The sequence below is a fragment of the Dunckerocampus dactyliophorus genome, chromosome 11, assembly GCF_027744805.1.
Source record: "Dunckerocampus dactyliophorus isolate RoL2022-P2 chromosome 11, RoL_Ddac_1.1, whole genome shotgun sequence".
In the NCBI taxonomy this organism is placed as follows: domain Eukaryota; kingdom Metazoa; phylum Chordata; class Actinopteri; order Syngnathiformes; family Syngnathidae; genus Dunckerocampus; species Dunckerocampus dactyliophorus.
In genome coordinates, this window is record NC_072829.1 from 24,696,488 (window position 1) to 24,709,874 (window position 13,387).

Sequence of the window (13,387 nt, forward strand, 5' to 3'; positions counted from 1 at the left end):
TGAATGTGAGTGTGAATGGTTGTTTGTCTATATGTGCCCTGCGATTGGCTGGCGACCAATCTAGGGTGTACCGCTGACTTCGGGCCTGTCGCCCGAAGTCAGCCTGTCGCCCGAAGTCAGCTGGGATAGGCTCCAGCACGCGACCCTAATGAGGATGAAGCGGTATAGAAAATGGATGGATGGATGGATGTATTTTGGTAAGATTTTGGTAAGAAATACATTTACCGGTAAGCAAAAAAAATCTAAGGAGCCGTTTGGGAGCCAAAAAAACGGACTCTTTTTAGGGAGTTCAGCCAAAAAAAAACAGCCAAATTTGAGTGGAGCCACACAGTTTCTCGTTTTCGCTATTTTATTCACCTCATTGTGTGTTTCTGTCATCTTGGAATAATGTTTGTACTATTGCTTTCATTTTGAAGTAAACTGTGAACAAAACAAAGATGAGCATCTGGACTTGTGGACAACGAGAGAATGTTTGGAGCATCAAGCTAGGACTTCATTAGTTACGAACCTACAGTTTGACTTCCAAATTGTTCTCTGTTCTTTCAGTACATTTTTTCCCACAGGAAATAATATAAAGTTAATCCAATCACCATTATAAAAACATTTATCAACTGCACAGCAGAGGTGTCAAACTCACGGCCCCCAGCTTGACATCGAAGTTTACTGTTTAGTGCGCGAGTTTTATATCAGTATATACAAACTTGAGTCCCACAAAAGATAGTCAGCTTGCGTAACGGAAGAGTCTCTTTAATTGAGCAAACAATAGCCAGCATTGAACTTGCAATAAGCTTGTCACAAAGTGAAATGAACAGAGCGGGGGTCACTAACTGCAAACACAAAAATTTAACAGGTAAGTAAACACACGTAGAGCGACTACTCCTACTATGGGGAATAATAAACAATATCTACGTTAACTCAAAGCATGTAACTTTCACAAGTGCCGCAAGGCATGCTGGGAAGCTGTAAGACGGAAGCACTCACAGCAATGCTGTGTAGGCAGAAGTGAGGCAGGTCTCACTCAGTCATTTATGTTCTGAAGAACCGTTCATGCTCTGATCTGTTATTAATAAAGATTGACAAACTTAGATCAGTTGAACTTTTTGGGGGGATACTTGAAACCCTTTTTTGTGGAATATTTAATTCAGCCCAGCCTCACCCCTACCGCCAAGCAGCCCCCAGGTAAGTTCCGTTTGAGACCCCTGCGGTACATGCATCATTTTAAGTAACATTTTAACATTGTTAACTGTCATAGAAGTGTAACAAGAAGTTAACCATTGCGAGGGTAGAAGATGAGAAAACATACGTACTCCCGTTAGCACCCACATAGTAAAAGACAACAAGTTAGGTTTGGTTGGTGATTGAGGAGGGGGATGTATAACTATACAAGTCTAAATTCCAAACATATGTTGCCCCCTCGTTGGATGAGATGCAAGATGCTGATAATTTCTTTCATGGCCTACAAGGGAGCCGCTCCCCAATTAGAAGGAGGCCCTGTGTGTCTGTCTAATCAACACAAATGGGAAGTGGATCAAAGTGCTCAGGCAACAAACAACACATTGTTTGCTAATGCGCTTCATTGAAGTTTATGGTGACAAAGATGTTGAAGATATAACACCTCCATGAAGTCATCCACATAAAGTGAAACACATATTTGGGGTGAAATTAGGCCCGACATTTTTCATTTCATTTCATTAATTTTTCTTCCCACATTTTTGTCAAAACGCTTACTTCATGCTCCACTTTGCTCATTACTCAAACACATCTGGCTGACAGGTGCTCCGTCTATTACACGTTGACTAATTTCATTCCAGCAAAGAGGAGCAAATGGAGAGAGGAGCGCGGGAGAACGTCCTCTATCTTCTATCTGCCATGACATCAGGCCTCAGAGAGCTTGTTAGACGTGCAGAGCTCCAGCGACGTCGCTCGCTTCCATCGGCGTGCTGTCAGTTCCCTTTCAAAACGCTGATTACTCCATTTCCAAAGGACTAATCTCTGTAAACAATCTCTGTTTTCATTATCTTTGAAACTGATTAGTCCTATGAATATAAGTTTCCAGCACTGGACTGACAAAGATGTCTGCCATATTGATGCCAGCTGTGCTGCTGCTGCTGCTGCGTGACCTTACAAGAGAAATAAAGCTGTGATACAAACACTGAAGATGGACGTGACGTGCGTGAGTCTGAGTGTGTGTGTGTGTGTGTGTATGTGCGTGTGTGCTCGGGAGGGCCAACGTGACAGAGGAATGCTAGAAAATATAACACATAATGGACAGAAAAAACATAATTACGCCTAAATTGTGGAACCCTATCAAATATACACGCCACAACATTAAGTACACCTGCACAACAGCTGTACAGGCAATTTTGTATTTGCAAAGATACACACCTGTCAACTTTCGCATTTGAAAATATGGAAAATTTTCAAGAAAATAAATCAACATCAGCACATTTTAGGGAAAATAAAGTCGCAAAAAACATTCAAAATTCTGTCGTATATGACATCACAAGAGACGTCTGTGTACCTCAAGAATGGGTTTTGCTTTTACACTTGTATGACAGTGAAAAGTTCAAATGTTACAGTTGATAAAGGTTTTATGATGGGAACTGCAGCAATTTTGAGCTCCAGTGGTGGTTGTTTCCTACGATTGCTCATCTTTGGTCTGAGACAGCCGAACATGCAGCTTTAGAAGTTCCGCAGAGAGAAATGATTTAATAAGATTGTGGTTTTGCACAATTTTATAGTTGGATGTTATAGTCAAAACCTGGAAGGATCCTGAATGTAACAAATTATCCCCAGCAACATTCAAACCTTGTCTCTGTCTACCTTAGCATCCTTTGCTTGTAATTAAAATATTGTTCTTTCCCTTATTGCTGGACATTGTGAGCCGCTAACGTTTGCCATCTGCTTTCAAACACATCCAATATGTTGAGGACAACATTTTAGCCCTCACTGTCGTGCATCAGCATGTGCACCTGCTTCTGCCAGTGGAGAGATTGTCTCAACCGAACAACTATTTGCCCAAATAGTATCAAAGATGCTGACGACTTCACGTGGAAACAATGGGTTTCCCTTCCATTTGTTCTTCCAACACAGTTCATAAACAATTTAGTTATTTTGTGCTCCCTGATTGCCAAAACGCCCTAAGAGTCAATTAAAATGTCTCTGGATGAAAACCTGCTTTATGTCAATGAGCGTAGGAAAGACATGTCTTCCGTTAATCCTATTTGGTGAAGCATATGACCTCCACTCATATGGCAGGTCTGGGTGTTCACATAAGTCAACAACAGCAGTAGAGCTACATCACAATCACAAGGCTTGATTACACGAACGGAAACATCCAAACACGACACCGCCTTTGCACAAAGGCGACCCTGCTTCACCCTGCTATGGACGTCACACTTTAATGGACTAATGAATCTCCGTTTATCATTGCACAATCTCACATGAGGCAATGTGGGATGATGGATTGGGGGGAATATCAGCGCCCTCTACTGACGTGAGTCCATTTTGTTCTACTTCCATGATGATTGCTTGTCTATTCATCATCCTGCTGACTCTCCACACCAATCCAATCATTTACTATTTTTCAACAATTTTAAATTCTTCCCACAATAGTATATTAGAACTGTGTTATCCAAAAACCTAGCATGATGCTGGAGTTTAAATGTGTTTTAGCAAGTCTGACCGGGGCCATGCCTTTTTGAGTGTCCGTTGCTTTAATGCTAATGAGCTGTGTTTGTCCATTCTATCCATGATAGATTGTGTTTCTCCACCAAAGACTCTAGTCTAGGTAGAAAGACAGATTCCAGATTTCCCTCATTGAATCAAAATGATAACTTTAGTTTACATTCAGCTCAGAGCAAGTGAATACATTGTACACTATTGTGTCCCTAGCCCCACCCAGCTCACTTGCTTACCATCATGGCCGACTTTCTGCTCCATTACTCTGTTCCAATCACTTGTGGCTAAGGCCAAGAAGCACTGTTATGTACTCTATACACTTTCTGCATATGCACTGTAACATAACTCCCACGTCTATAACTGACGGCCTTTGTTTTAACATGTGTAGCGAAGCCTGGTGGGCAAAGTGGTGGACCTATACCCAGGGCCCACTCATCTCGGGGCTATTCGGAGTCGGTATCACGTCCATGAGAAAGGAGGTTTGTCCTTCTGGATCATATGAGCTCCTCTTCTCAAATGTCGAGCAAGTGAGGGAGAGGATGGATTTTTGTTTCACGTTTGGTGGTTCAATTTGCATAGTAGGGGACCTTTAAGGTGGACTCTTTGATGACTGATACTGCACGTAGCCTGGATAGAGTTTGCGTCAAGAAAAATTCCACTGTGTGCAATAAAACATGGCGACTGATTATTGTTTGCATCCAGAATAAGTTTCATAGCAACCTGTGTTAAATTGTCATTGTGTGTATTGACTGGCTTTATTGACCCATCAGTGTGAGATCAATAAGCCCCATGACTGGCCATTTGATGAGTGACATGTGGACTGGCCAATGTTTGCATGAAGAAAAAGTCTCCTAATCAACCAGTTACTACATATAATAAGTCCCATAGCAAACAACCACTACGTGCAAAACTGACCAATATGTATATATCTAATGTATCTAGAGTAAGTCCCATGACCGACTGACTGGTGTCGAGACCGACCAATGCCCTTTTATTCCAGTTTAAGTCCACTGAATGACCACTGACTACAGGCAGCACAACGCTTCCTCATCAGCTGACATGATAAGTGAGAAAGCAAACTCCCCAATCCTTCCCTCGCATATCTCAAGCAGACAGACAAAAGAGCGCAGCAGGTAAGAACATCAGCAATGTGCTGTGCTTTTCTGCAAGGGGGGGGGGCGACTAAAAATAAATTGCGGGGTAAAGGTTTGCGTCAGCACTAAGATATTCTGGGATCCGGACCGCCTGGCCTTTTTCATCCCGCTGTAAGCGAACCTGAATCAGTACTTCAGCTGTCCTCTCAGCTAAACAAATTAGTGGCTTTGATTGATCAAAGTTTATACGTGAGCGGGTATTTCATTTCAAACAGAGAGGGGAGAGAGAGGGCATGCAAATATGTGAGACACAGGCAGAGCGAGAGGGAGAGAGCAGCTGGATTGCCATGTAAATAGCTGTGCAGATAGGTAGGCCTGGGCTGAGTGCCAAGGCCTGTACAAAGCCTCCTAACATCTGTTTGAGGCTGGATCCCTGCACTGGGTTGTAGTGAGGATAATAGTCTACGCTCCAAGGGCTTGTTCCCTCATCAGGCAGGATCATGATCGTGCATCAACATCACACTGTTCTTTAGTAGAGCCATGCAACACAAGTTGAAGTCACTTTTCGTGTTCTTACACCATGTGCACAGGCAGTTCTGATGTCAAACCAGAAAGAGAAGTACAGTACTACTAATGTAAGGGTGGGCCCGCTGATCCTAATATCGATAGTACTGATACCGAGGCTAGTATCAGTCATACCTGTCAAAATTTTCATTTACAAATAATGCACATTTACCGAAGAGGAAATGAGGGAAAACGAGGAAAATTCTGGTCTTTCCACCAGAATTTTCAAGAAACTGCCTACTGTGGTCGAACCGTTTTATTTTACTGGCATGCTTTTATTTTGAAAGGGTGACTTTACAGGCAACGGGACGTGTTACGCCAATGTGTTGGCTAGCGGGCCGGAAGCTGTGCTGTTAAAATACGGGAAACTCTTAAAACAGGAGGGCGTCAGGTAAGAAGGGCAAAATACGTTGGTATCCTGGGTCAAACGGAGGGTTGACAGGTATGGTATAGGTATGGGATCGACGGTAGTGTGATGAGATGGACATTTTTCACTTCCTATTGTTACAGTTTTTATATTGATATTTTGTTTAAAAACAAAAAGTCTCCTCAAGGAGGCAACAAGCCAAAGGATTAGAATGAGAGGCAATAGCCAATACAGGGAATCGTTTACTATTGAGTTGATACTGTTACATTGTCTTCTGTTGTTGCACATGTTTCTAAAATGTGAGCAAAATTGGCTGAAAAACATTGCCGCCATCAAGCAAAACATTTTTGCAGGGCACGAGTGGGACTTAATAACTAATTGTCCATGAGTCATTGACCATTTTTCTAATGATTACATAACTTTGACAATATCTGTATCACATGCTTGCTAGGATGTCACCCAATGCATTTTGATCACAACACATAGGGGGCGCCACAGATGGAAGTGAAACCTGTATCTACATGTCGAAATGATCCATCTGACCAAACATTTGTTAAATTGTTGACTGCCGGTTGTGAAACAGGGCTTTTCATCATCCTTGGTTATCATCTTGTGAGTGAAAAAGTAGAAGTAAGTTTGAATAATTTACAGCTAAACCAAAATGTTTGAATGTCGTATTAAAACGTTCCCAATGGGCAACAAAAAAAAGGAGTGAGACATCAGACAACTTTTTTTCTTCTCCTCCCAAGCACATATGTAAGTCATTTGTACAGCAAATGTTGGTTTTAAACTGTGTTCGTTACATACAAGTGGCTTCTCAAAACCTTGGGGACGGGGGTCCCATTCATTAGTGCATGGCAGCAAAGCAAACTCATTAATTACCACTATCTTTACATAGAGGGTCCGTGAAATGTTAAACCATTACTTAAATTTGCATGCATCTGCCTGTCCTCCCATTCCCTCACAAAACAGCCATCCACCCAATCACCCCACCACCCACCACCCCACCTCCCACCACCCTCCTCCACCCTGCCCCGGCGCACACAGCGCCCTTGAACAAGGCCGAGGGACCACCTGCATGAAAGTGGAGACCCTCTCTGTTATGTCTCTGCTTGGGAATGAAATAACACGGAATCCAGCTCTGCAAATAACTCACAGTGAAGATCATTTTCCACATGCTGCTTGACAAAAGGTAAAACAAGAACAGATGATAGCACAACGCTCTTCTCTCGCTGGGAGTGTCAGCCTCTTTGCTGCAACTTGACTTGGCCTGATTTATTTGTGACCTCCCCCCCAGCCTTAAACTGCTCTTATTAAGCATGCGGTACTGCTACAGAACTGACATCAAATCCGCCATCTCTTGGTGCAGACCCGTGACTGAGGTTAAGTACCTGATTCCAGAGCAGATGATTACAAGTAAGACATCATGGATCCTTGCTAAATGTCTCCTATACTTTACTTCTCTGCAATTTCTCTTCCTGTGTATGGCAAACAACAGAATGACTCAAATCATATTTGCCCAGCCACATGTTACTAGGCAGAATTTGTGGAACACAATCATTTCTGCCCCATAAACCAACGGAGCCTTTGCACTATTGTTCTAGCAGATTGACTATTGTGGCTCAAGCATGGATACCATTGTCGCCTGCAGCATTGATGTTTCACTCATTGTTTTATTACTACACTTAATTTACAAGTAGGCACTAGACAGCAGTAAAAGTCCATTCTCTGAACCCACTGTCAAAATACAGTGGAACCTCAGATAGCTAGATAGATAATTTCACATTTCCAGCAACTCTGCAAAAATGTCATAATGAACTTCATCAGAAAATAAAACAACCAAGGCAAGACATGAGAGATAAGAAAAATAAGAAAATAGAATAAGAATAAATAAATACGGAACAGATCACATCAAAATTGTAGTGCAATAATACATCATAAATAACAATAATCTATAATAATAATGATGCATAATAAGCTAATAAGTCCTGTGTGTGTTTTTATTGCTCCCCCTCTGTTGTGTTGAAAAGCCGCAGGGTGTGGGGCAGGAGTGATCTGCTCAGTCTTTCGGTGGAGCAGGACAGTGATAGTAATCTGCCACTGAAACTGCTCTTCTGTTGGGAGATGATGCTGTGCATTGGATGATGCTGGAGGAAAGGAGATCCACACAGATAACACCTTCATACTTTGCTCTGACTTGGTTCTAATTAGTTAATAGGTCTAATAGGTCTAATGTAATAGGGTTTCTCACCTTCTTTATCAAAATGATGATATTTGCAACTTTGTTTGGCAGGGAATTTTGCAGCCATGTTTAATAAGAAAATCAGAGATTTGTGGCATAACTGTGTTAGTTAGCAAAGAACCACAGAGTCAACCGCTGATGGCATCATGGACGGGCGACGCAGCTGCGAGACAATGACTTCTGGTTCCTGTATCTATTTTGAAAGCATGCCAATATGTAAATGTTTTATAATAAACAGTTGGACTCACACAGTGTATTAATAATCTGACAAGAGCCGCATAATATTTGGCATATTTTTGCGTAAAGTTTTTACGTAAACCGAAAACATGCTAACCAGGGCATAAGCTAACTGAGATTCCACTGCACTTTATCATTACATGCAAAACCGTAGATGTTTGTTTTGTTTTTTTTTAAGTTAAAATACAGGAAATTTATGGGAAACTCTTTAAATGGGAAGGCGACGGGAAAAGAAAGGAAAATATTGGCATTTCCTGGAGAAAACTAGAGACTTGACAGGTATGTTTTCCTGTGTCATCACCTTGATGGCCACCATAGTTCTTGCTCATATACAACAATGCATGGTCAGTGTGGATCTGGGGCACTGCCCGCCCCTGATGTACAGGTTGCATACACAAACTTGAATAAGTAACATTTCTTCAATAAAAACCTGAAGAGATGTATCAGATTCACCAAGAGAAATGCAATTAGACAATTAAAAGTATGTTACATTATGCAGCTTTCCTTTTTATGGTATATTTTATAAGTTCAACTAATGAGATATCGTGTTTACATGAGAGCATTTGGATTGACGTGCTGCTTTTCCTAACACTTTGCAGTCTTTAAAGCTACCGCCCAGACTTGAAAGAAACATCTCAACATCCTGCAAGAACATCAAGAACATGAACAAGCAGGTTTTCCCCCAAAAATGTCAAAACAGTCCTCCAGCATACAGCGAGGCTCCATAATTGAGTGCAACATATATCTATATGTAAAACATATCCCCTTTATTTGGCTAAGCGGACCTTTGCTGACCTCCCACAAGAGGACACGTATGAATCCTGTCTAATCCAAACAAATAGGTGAGACACTTGTTAGCCTCCAATCCAGGTTGCTGAGTGTATGCTTCATTTTCAATTGGGACTTTGTGTGTGTGTGTGTGTGTGTGTGTGTGTGTGTGTGTTATATATATATCTATATATATATATATATATATACACACACACACGTGTGTGTGTGTGCTCTTGGGAGAGCGACTTCAAAGCTGCAGACTTGCACTTGAGGTCATTATCTTCATTTCTATATCCTCGGCAGGTTTGCGGCATATGGGAACATTTTAAGTCTGCATAGTGTGTGTGTGTGCGCGCGCGTGTGTGTGTGTGTAACTGCATGCGTTTGTACACGTGTGTGTGTGTGTGTGTGTGTGTGTGTGTGTGTGTGTGTGTAGCAATAAATCTGCCTTGTCAACTATAAAATACAGTTGACCAGCAACAGATGTAGCTCTAACAGCTACCAAAAAAAAGAAATTTGAATTTTTACACTAACATTTGATTTAAGTTCAGCCTAAAAGAGATAGACAGCGCCGGAAAGGCACGACTTGATCCACCAATTGGGTGTGTGTCATAAAAAAGTATGCACGGTGGTAGTAGCGTCATGTTCTTGGGCTGCATGAGTCCTGCTGAGACCGGGGCTGCGGTTCAATACGTACTGTTACATTGTCCCTTGGGAAACTGGGCGGCACGGCCGTTTTCCAACATGGTAACAAGCCCAAACACACCTCCAAAATGGCAAGTGTCTTGCTGAGGAAGCTGAGTGGCCAAGCACACTACCTGTATGTCTCCAGACCTGAACCCAACTGAGCACCTGTGCTTATAAATAGACAACCCGTCTGACAGCAGTTGAAAAAGATGCTTATGGAAACAAAAAGGTCACACTCCCAGTTAAGTGCCATTAAACAATTGGAAATATGGAAAGATGAACCCTAAATAAAGTTCATCAGCTCTAGACAGGATTTTCCTGACATTTTACTTAAAGACCATCATATGAATTTTAAATGTTACAAGGTATCAATCAGAAGAAGGTCCATTTACTTTTTTTTTAATCCATAGTAAAGACACACATTAACAGGTCTTTTCAAAATTGACGAAACAACAAAAATAAAAAAAACTAAAATCAACACTACAGGAAGTGCAGGTTGTGTCCTACATGCTACGTCACATAAATCTGTTGAATTCAATTCAATATGTCTGGATATGAGTTAGGTGGCTTCTTTTTGGAGTAATGTACTACATTTTATTTGATTTCATTTTATTTTGTAAACAAGCAAGTGCAGCAAAGTAGCTCAACAGAACAGAACGCTTGCATCAACACTTGTTGCTAAGCGGAATTTGTAGAGCACAATCATTTGTGACATGATGCTTTTACTGCCTTGGTGTTATGGGGCACAGCGCTCTGCTGCACCATACGGCAGAAAAAGGACAGAGAAAGTCGGCAGGAACACAAGTTATAAGACATAAAAACATGCAAAAAAGGAAATGACTACATTAAAATGGATGGATGGATGGATTGGTGGTGGTGGATAGGAGTTTTCCAAAAAAGACCTGGTCTAATGTAACATGTGGACGGCAGTGGCTCAGGAGGTAGAGCAGGTCGTCCAGAAACCAGAAGGTTTGCAGTTCCATCCTCGCTCCCTCCACGCAGTCACTGTTGTTTTGTTGTGTCTCTGGGAAAGACACTTCACCCACCTTGGCTAGAGTGCTGTATGAACGTTTGGTGGTGGTCACCGAGGCCGTCGGCGCGAATTGGCAGCCGCAAGCTACAGATGTAGTTTACCACCACCAGTGTGTGACTGAGGAGTGAATGAATAGTGGGTTCACTTCATTGTGAAGCGCTTTGGGTGCCTTGAAAAGCGCTATGAACTGTAATCCATTGTTATCATTACTATGCGTTCAACTTCTAATGTGTCACTGATGTATTCATGTAGCCCCAGCCATCCCGCTGTCACTGATAGCTCAAGAACAGTGGACTAATTAAAACACTCCCGCAGTTTGTTTTCAGTTCACACAAGCAAAGGCTTTGCTAAACAGCTGTGTTTTCTTTTTCTTTTTCTTTTTTTTTTTTAGCCTGTGCTTCCACATGTTGGGACATGTTGCCACACTTTGCACAGAAGAGATACAAAATCCCCATGTGATCGTAAATCACACTTACCATCTATTCCGTACTTCTGTTGTGACTCTATATACAATATGTTCTTTCATCTGTGCAGGATGACACATACATTGGTATATCTAATACTGCTTCCATAATAATCTTTAAGTGTAGTTAAAAGGGGTTTTTTTTCAGTATAACACTCTCTTGTTGCATAAACACATGCAAAAATGCCCTGCGGTGAGGGGGTTTAATTGGGTGTAATACTGGTCAGCAATCACCCCAGGGTGTTGGGTCAAGACAGCAATTCTATACAGGTGAGTGCAGTCCAAAGGAGGGAATGTCCACATCCAGATTTATGTCTTATTTGTAGCCACGTGACACACAGCAGGTAAGTGTGTGTGTGTGTGTGTGTGCTTTTCTACAAAGGAACAACATACAAAAAACAATGCTAGTGAGCATAAACACTTGTAAAGCCAATAGGGGGACTACAATGAAACGAAAGCATAAGCACATGGCCTACTTCAATGCTTATATAAACCTATTAGTAGCAATATCAACATAAATACACAGCATCACAACCAGCATTGCACTACATAAGCACATGCAAAGTGCATGCTAACAATATAAGGTGGCATATTTAGCACAAACAAAGCTGACAAAACATTTAGGGGCAATGCTAACGAGGCTAACTAGCCCAGCAGTTAGCAACCAGCTCGGCGGCTGGAAGTGAAAGGCACACAACACTGTACAATATTACAACATGGTGCAGACAGCGTCTAACATTAAACAAGCGAGAAATAAACAACTACTTACCACATCAAAAAAGGTCGTGTTAAGACAACTCCTCCCAAAAGTTACGCGCCTGCCGTGATACATTCAAGTGCCCATCTCGGGTAGTAGTTTTGAGTGACGTTTAGATACACGTTAACTTGAAAGAACAAAGGGCATGGGCACTACTAAAACAGTCTTTTGTAAAGGCCCAATATAAAATCTGTATGAAAAATTACAATTACTTAGAAGATATGACGGTTTTACCATTTTGTACAACATTTGTACCTCTCCCATAAAAGGTACATAGTACCTTGTGGTACATTGTGGGACAATATTATGGGTTCATTTTGGTGTATGTGGTCATTTATGTAACTCATTATGGGGCAAGTAACCACATTATGTAATGTAAACATGAGTAGTTAAAATGACTGACCATGTGATTTCTCCCATCCAATCAGAGAAGTTATGTGACAATGGGGAAAAAATATATATACTTCTTAAAAATAATGAGAGAATATTATTTTATAGTAGGTTCTCATTACTTTAAATGTAATGATAATGGTTTTTAAGCAAAGAAAATTGTTTTGAAAAATTATTGCATTATAATATACTATGCAGTACTGCATAGTGGGGGGGAAGCATTTCAATAAATAAATAAAATAAAATTATTTAAAAGTATTGTATTACAATGCTTTTCCTAGGTATCCAAGTATTGTAATAATAATAATAATTTAAAAATAGAAAAAAATAAGTAGTGTGAAGAAGAAGTGCAAATAAATTAATACAAAATTAAATTAACAAAAAATGTAGGAATTATAAAAACAGATTTTTTTTTAGAAAGTATTGTAATAAAATAATTTAATAATAATAAATGTTTTGTTATTTCTTTAAGTATTGTAATATAAAAAATAAATTGAAAAAGTATTTTACAAATTAAATAATTAAAAAAACATTTTTAAGTATTGTTTTAACATATTTTTCTTCTATTCTTTCCAAATATAAAAAAAATTAATCTTTCTCACTCAAGTGTACAATAAACAAAAATTCCAAAGTGAACACTCACCAGCCACAACATTAGGTACACCTACACAAGCAAAATCCGAACCACAAAACATACAAATATAATAATTGTCACTTTTTTATTGCGTTTTATTGCGTGCGTGTGTGTATGTACAGTGGTGTGAAAAAGTGTTTTCCCCCTTCCCCGATTTGTCATTTTTTTGCATGTTTGTCACACTTACTGTAAATGTTTCAGATCATCAAACAAATTTAAATATTAGTCAATGACAACACAACTGAACACAAAATGTAGTTTTGTTTTTTTTTCTTAATTTTGTTTTTCTTCAGCCATTCAGAGGTGGACCTGCTGGTGTGTTTTGGATCATTGTCCTGCTGCAGAACCCAAGTTGCTTTCAGCTTGAGGTCACCAACAGATGGCCGGACATTCTCCTTCAGGATTTTTTGGTAGACAGCAGAATTCATGGTTCCATTTATCACAGCAAGTCTTCTATGTCCTGATGC

General features: G+C 40.4%; 1 protein-coding gene across 1 annotated transcript in view; it reads right to left on the reverse strand.

Annotated features, from left to right (window-relative positions):
• The window catches only part of zdhhc15b (zinc finger DHHC-type palmitoyltransferase 15b), a 70,609-nt gene extending 58,662 nt beyond the window's left edge, over positions 1 to 11,947 (reverse strand). The window contains exon 1 of the mRNA XM_054791374.1: positions 11,909 to 11,947. The gene's annotated coding sequence lies outside the window, so the exon portion shown is untranslated. The remainder of the gene's footprint in view (positions 1 to 11,908) is intronic.
• Between the last annotated feature and the right edge of the window lie 1,440 nt (positions 11,948 to 13,387).